Genomic DNA, 7492 nt, shown 5'->3' on the forward strand with positions numbered 1-7492 from the left:
ACCGAGTTTTTCAATCGAAGTCAGTGGTTGGTCAATGGATCGGTGGTTTCGTCCAGTTAGTAATGATGAATATTTCTCTATGGGTATTTCACCACCCTGAGAGCTTTCATTTCCAGAGCGTCGCTCCTTCGGTGGGATCCTTGCGGAGGCTTTCTCTGCTCGGAGGCTCAGTCAGTCGTTTCGTGCTGTGTGCATCTTTCTGCCTCTGAACTCACCGACCGAGGGAGCGGCAGCTCGCAAAGCCGGGGAGCTATCGCCGACTATGCCAGTCAGTCTGTGAGCCGGTGAGGGAAGCAGCTCCGTACCGATCCGCTGAACGGTGACAGTGGCGTGCTGCTTGTGGTGGCGGCTGGGGGAGCAACTTCATAAGACGTAACGTTGTCCGTGACATGCGACCGGCTCTGAAAAGGCTTTAGACGACCGAGAAATGTGCTCCGAAGAGCGAGGGGTCTATTGAAGATTTACGGCAGCTCCTCGTCGCAGTGCATTTCAAAAACAGCCGCGGAAGGTGACCGAACGAATGGCTTTAGGCTCAGATTTCGGAGCTTCCTCGAGCGCAACGGGATCATAAATTTTTAATCTCTCGAGATGGAATCCTGGGATCTTGCTGCTCGGAGAAGATGACTTGGTATCGGATTGAGAATACCGAAAGAGGCGAATTCGTGATCAGGCCCCGCTTTCCACGGGGTACACACCTCCGGTTGACCCTCATGGACCTTGGGAAACGTGGCTCCCCTCAGACCCGTGTTTTCCAGCAGGCGTTCTCTTGCACGATATGCTCTCGCCGCAGTTTTGATGAGCTCACTTGTACTGCGCACCGTGTTGGGGAGGAGATCCCATGACGCTCGAGAACTGTTGGAAGCAGTGGTGTTTACCCGCACATTCTCCGTTTTACGCAGGACGACTGGCTGCCTCGAGACCTACGTTGTTTGGAGTGGGCGTAGTCTGAGCATGACCGAGCTGGACGGATAAATTCCCTCCTATTCACGTGGAGCTCGCTCACATTTGAACTACTGGGCTCTGTGAGGAGGAGGCTGTTGCGAGAAAGCGGAGAAACCAAGACTGACGCCGAGAATGGCCTTACGGCCGTCTGGGGAAACAGGGAGGCTTCAGCTGCTGAGGAACTGCGGCACCTCTGGGACGCACGAGAATCGGGGATGAAAGGTGGGCACGAAAGCGAGCGAGCCAGCCGGCTGCCATACGAATAATGACTCACAAGAAGAGAAAGAACCGGACTAGATTCATTAGCAACGTAGACCGGAGCTGAAGAAAGCAGAATTAATGTCTATAGAATGCACAAGATCTTCTCAGCCGTGCACGTGGCTTGCTTTTACGCCCGCCTGTCCCCTTGTCTGTCGGTGTCCTCGCCCTCAGACTCTCAGAAGACGAAGTCGACTCGAGCAGACGTAAATGGACACCTCCAGGTCTGGATCGGCGTTTCTCAAATTTCTCTCGTTCGCGTCTCTAATGCAGACAGCACCTTGGCTCAAGCCCGTGACGGAGAGGGAGAGGAGAAATCGAGGAATGGTGTTTAGATTCCCGATTCGAATGAAGAGCCTCCATAACTGCTAAAGGAAAGTCCGAGGCCGACTAAAGAAAATCGAGCAGACTTAGGTGGAGAAGGGGCGATTCCAAGAAAAAAGATCGGAGTTTGCTGTGTATCTTTCGTGTTTGGACTTCCGGGTTGGAATTTGCGGATCCCGCCTGCGCACATCTTCTTGTTTCCTACGACGTGCGGTGGTCGTCTTCGCTGCCGTCGCTGAAGCGTTGCTATCGCTTTGTACAGCTATATCTTCCGAGGTCTCCATCATTCTCCTCATTGAGCTTCTTCATGCTGTCTGTTGTTAGCAGAGCAAATATTTCTCTTGGATTCACGGTGCATGATAATTTCTCTGCGAAGAAACTCGAATTCTCTCCTGTGTCGAACAGAGCGAACTCCTCTATCAGAGGATGAATATTCAAAAGCAAACAGCTCTACGAAACGAACCAACCAGCCAGCCAGCCAGCCGAGGAGTCCGCAAAGCTTCCGACCAATCAAAATGAGCGGAACTTCGCATGCAGTGACTATAAGAATGAGTCGTGATATCTACCTCAGGACTGGGGGAACTTAAATGTTGGGAAGGTAAGGGACGGAGGAACTACGGAATCACTGGGTATGCTTGCTTGTCCCTACCGAATCGACAGAGCTCTGGTTCGGGCGCGGTCGGAAAACGGCAATGCGAAGGCAACTGTCACGACCCCCGAGCGGCCTGGGCAAAGAGTGTCAAGCAGGAGTCGACTGAAGCCTAACGTTGTCGGTGTGACTCACTTCCTGTCTCTGCATCTTTTTTTCTCTCGAAGTTCGATGAAGAGAGACCGAAAGCAGCACGTAGGCTGTCTGCGTTCTGCTTAGTCAACTACTCAATCGTTCGTCCCGCGTTTCGTGGACTGGGAGTACGAAATCGAATCGGTCGGAAATGTTTCTCCAAGGGAAAAATTCTAACCGTTCACTGGATCGTTTCTCGAGCTGCAAGGGCGCAGATTTTGTTCTTCCAGTAGGTAGTCGCTCGGCACTCCGAGCTCGCGTCTCCCCACTAAGAATCGCTATGGAATCCATTTGTGCTCAGACCCGCCGGTGGCTTTCTCTCCTTTATAAGAGGGGATAGAACTTAGTGCTCGCTCCCTGGGGTGTTCTTTGTGGTTTCGACCCGATCACTTGATGCGTGCATTCCATCGGTTTCATCGGAACGCTTCATCTGCCCACCCCGAAGAAACTGACACGCAAGCTTTCGTTTTCCGCTTGCTGAGCCGTTGACCGACCGAGTGCCTGGTCGGCTGACTGACCGGCTTTACACTTCTGCTCCGAGGCTCCTTCCATTTTTTCCGTGCCATGCGGTTGCTCGGTGTTCCCTCCGGCATGAGCGAACACGGCGACGGCGAGCCTTCACATTGCTCGCCAATCGTCCACGGAGCTGTCCGACGGTCCAGTCGGCTTGCCACTGAACTGCTGTATTGACGGAAATGCGTTTTTGTCAATGATGTCAACGTCGATAAAAGAATCTCGGTGTCAATCGATGTCTGCCTCATACGTCGCTGCGGCTCCGTCTTTTCCGAGTCGGCGACTTCCTCACGCGTTTCCATCCCTCCGCAAGGATCAATCCCGATCAACAGAGATACAACGAGGGGTAAGACGGAGGATATCGACTAGCTGGCCAGTGCAACAGCTAGACGTCGAACATCGACGAGGAATGGGAGTGCAGACACCTACGGGGCGATGCGGTCAACTTCTATCATGCGAAAATCGGCAACAGAGTAGGTATACATTTGATGTACAATTTCCCCGCCAATCGCACCGCCCTCCATCCGGGATCGAGTCGAGAATGGGACAGATTTTTCCTCACGAGACAGCTGCACGCCTTATACGAGTGACCTTCGAGTTTACGGTCTCTATCTAGACCTAGACGATCCTTTTCAAGCGGTTTCACTGTTCTCGCTGGAAGCCCCGGTCCGGACATCAGAACGGAACGTGCATAGGAAGACCACTGGAATCGGAAGTCCAATCTAAGCTCGGAGAGAGTCCACGCGGATCGACCTCTCGCAGGTGCGAACGGGGCTCGCAGCTGGTTGGTCGTGATAACGACGGATGTTCCGTGCAGCTCGTGGTGCAACAGGTCCGGGTACCGGGGTCGATTCGATGTCCATGGATGATCCGACGACGGCGGACCAACGAGCTCATCGCTCGATAGGCCGCTTATTGTTAGCTCTCGATCCCGGGGAGGAGAATCACAGCAAACTCACAGAGGGCACAATTACTTCTATGAGAGTGATTCTGCCTCATCCGTTGCCGCCCGAATCCCTCCCCAGGACCGGAGTCGTGCCGAGTTCGAAAGCCGAAAGGCTCAATCCATGTCGTTGGGCAAAGTATCGAGTCCCGGAAGGCACGTCGCTTGAGCAGCCAGTTTCGATGTCACTCGCGAATTCGAGCCGGAGTTCGTTCCGTTCGATTCAGCTCATCGATGAGCAGATATAATCCCCTCGTTAGGGCTTGGCCAGTTGTAGCCCCCAGTTGCGCACGAATAAGTTCAACGTAATTTTGAGGCCAGCATCGCATCGCTGAATGAATTGAGTGCACGCTCGATGCTTTCCGGAGACTGGCCAGCGCTGCGCCAACGTCGAGATTCCGAACTCCGGAGAATGGAATCTTGTATTCCATTCCCATATCGGGGCTTCAATTCATTCGGTCTGTCCTCCGTTTTTCCCGGTCCATCGGGTTAGCTAAATCGTCAAGATGGTTGCGCCACGTTGTCGCCTGGATGTCGCAGCTGCGACTACCGAGTGGCCCAAGCAGTAGAATTGTGGTCGATACACGTACAGGTTGCGTCCGTTATTCGCATTCGGTCGAGTCCACTGCGGCGAGGATAGCGGAAAAGGAAAGCATTACATTATGATGTAAATTCGTTCCTCGCGTCTAGCACGCGAACCCCTCGTATACTACCCCTATCACACCTCTATGACATCCCGTGCGTTCCCTCAAGGTCCGGCTGCAGCTCCGGGGTGTGAATACCGCTGGGCGTGATCCTGCCAGCCCCGGAGTAGGGGGCAAATGGCATGAGATTTAATTCAGCGGGTTGTCTCGCACATCGGTGATCGCTGACGAGGACGGATAGAGGGCTCGTTTATCTGTCATCGAGTGCCGAGCAGATGCTGGGACGAGAGCAGAGCCCTGGATCGAGCTACATTCCCGGTCGGTACGGATCGGCCGCGTCGGCATCAACTGTTGAACCGGAGTCCGCTTTCTGGAAGCGTCGATGCGGGTCTGCGCCCTGGCTGGCGTTGCCTGAGCCGATCGTGTCGATGGAACTAACGAGCCACATCGGTGAGGCTGCAGCGGCACGACAAAAGCGGCGGCATGCCTGACAAATAGGAAGCGGAGCAAGAAAACGTCACTGAACTTTGCCGAGCCGCTCACTCGGTCGGGTCGTTCTCGGGCTCCTGCTTTTCGGGCGCTCTCTGGCCAATTCCGAGACGACCTTGCCTTGCCAGTCTACACAACGGTCATTCCGGTTTCGATGTACCAGGCTACTAAAATGGGCAATTAAAGCAAGTGAGACCGATTGGAACTTCCTAAGTGATAAAACGGGAGATGCGCGACTCAACTTCTGCAAGAGAGTCCTCGAGCGGAAAATCTCATTGAAAAGAGAACAAGAGCTACGCTCAGCGCAAACGGAAGGAAGACGTTCCAACGTGCGGCCGATCGTTCAGAGAGGACGGACAAAGCAAGCGCGCCGACCGAGTTTCGCGAATTATCAAAACGAGAACGAGGCGAGGGTCAGAAAAAGCAGAATCTCGGGGAGAAGTCGCGTTCCGTCCAGTAGGCGCAGCTTATGCATTGCGGACGATGAAGGTATCCCCCTCGACATCCCTGAGCAGCTGTCCTGGTCCCTGGCAGGATTCCTCCCCAGAAGGCAATCTCAACTCTCCCTCGAGGAAATGTAATCTCCGACTGAGTGCGATGGTTAGCGTCATCATAGCGACCCTCGGTCGCCGGTATCGCCGTGAAAACCGCACGCACTCACAAACAAATCCACCCATCCTAGCTCAACAGGTCGTACGAGGAGTAGCAGTGGCAACTGCGACGACAGCCATGTCGTTCGCGGTGAGGACAGCGGCCGGCGCTGGTAACGACGGCAAAGGCAGAAACTCAGTTTTGTGCCCCCTTAATTAGTCGAGGCTTACTTACTCAGTAAACAGGACTGGACTGCTTCTTCCGTCAGAGAAGGCACAAGGTCACACAGGTGAGACGGGCTAGCGTGCCTCCGCATTGCGTTTACGTCTCTGAGAGGCAATACCCAAACAGCGGAGCACAAACTTACGCTGTGTGAACGCGCTTCCTCGATTCGGAAAATTATGGATCTTTGGCGCCGCGCCGTTCCGCTATTCTAGCCGGATATCGGGCAGGGACCATTCCTTCGGCCACATGACAAGAGCTGAGCCTAATGAACATCTTTCGGCTCCTGTGACTCGAAGTAGGGGGAACATCCGTGACGAGGACGATGTTTTTCCTCCCGAATAGGTCGCACCGAATGCGGAAAAAGGGACATCGGGGAAGACGACTCGATTCTCTGGCCATGAGATAATTCCAACTTCTCCAGATCTCCCTTCCTCACTCAGGAGTTTGCGCTCGATTACGTCATCCTTCTATGTGGACTGGAGACGGTAGGTCGAGCTCTCGAACACGAAGTCCTCGCTGTCGGAGCCTATTCTTGAGGGCGGGTCAGATCCAACAGTCCCAGGGAGCAACTCAGCGCAAGGGACCGATCGATTGATCGAATAATCAATTTTCTCGTCTTTTTCTCCGTTTCCAATACTATCAACTGAAAGATCACAAGTCACAAGCGCTCCCGTGTGTTAATATCAGCTTGCGGCGAAAATGATCCGGGGCACTTAGTCACGACGGCGTCGTCCGTCACCAAAGAATGCAATTTATTCCGGGTCTCGCGCAGGGAAAACAGATAGAGACTTCGGAAGGCTTTTAAGTCATTTCAGCGAAGTCGAAACGTGGTCTTGGAGATCCCTATCGCTTAGATATCCTGGCGAGAACACAGATTCTGCGGCACTATCGAGACTGAATCTAATCGGAGCTATTCGAGCGCGGGGGGACGAGTCCAGAGAAAATGAGAAAGAAAGCCTGACGAGAAAGCGAGAAGAAGCGGCTCCGCTCGTCCAGACCACATTTTATTTGGCTTAAGGGAGCGGCAAGTCTCTCGCCCGTCCGGGATCCAGCTTGGGGAATGTGACCAGAGATCTTCGCGTCAGGGACCCAAAGAGAGAACTTCAACGAGTTTCTGAAAAACTCGTTGCTGGAGTTCGGGGGCAACCGGACTTGAAAAAAAGTTCCCCGTAGCGGTGGGATGCTGCGTGAGATCACCAGGTGGGTCCGATGCCTATCGTGACACCTCGCTAGCTCGATCGGGGAAATCGTGTTTGGGCAAAGCCCGAAATTGAGGCGGATGTTCGTGGGCGGAAAAAGATGAAAAAGACTCCCGACAGCCATCCCAGGAATATCGAGGAAGATGAGACGCTATCAGACTTGACTTATAAGCGGATCCAGAGAGCTTGATCTGTTTTCGTTGACGCCGTCAGTTTTTGTCGACCTAGAGCGAGACGGCTCTGAGTTCGAAATAATTGCTTGGTTCCGAAATGAATGACTGTCGGCTAGGGTGAGCACTCATCCGACTTCGGAACGAATGAGCCCTTGTTCTTTCCGCGTCGAGAAATGAGCAATATTTCAAAATGATTTCTTATCGGTGAATTCTCAATGGGTGCTTTTCTCAATGGATCACCATCTCAGTCAGAGTCGAAGACAGGTCCCAGACCGTTGACAGTGATCGTCCACGAAGACCAATGAGGATTCAACGGAGTTCCGAGGAGATCAGCGTTCATGGATTAGCGGGTTCTCAACCGAGAACGATCATCTTAGTGGAAGGTTCTCTTCTGCGATTCCTCTTCGTAG

Source organism: Galendromus occidentalis, unplaced genomic scaffold, assembly GCF_000255335.2.
Source record: "Galendromus occidentalis unplaced genomic scaffold, Mocc_1.1 scf7180000077515, whole genome shotgun sequence".
Lineage (NCBI taxonomy): Eukaryota > Metazoa > Arthropoda > Arachnida > Mesostigmata > Phytoseiidae > Galendromus > Galendromus occidentalis.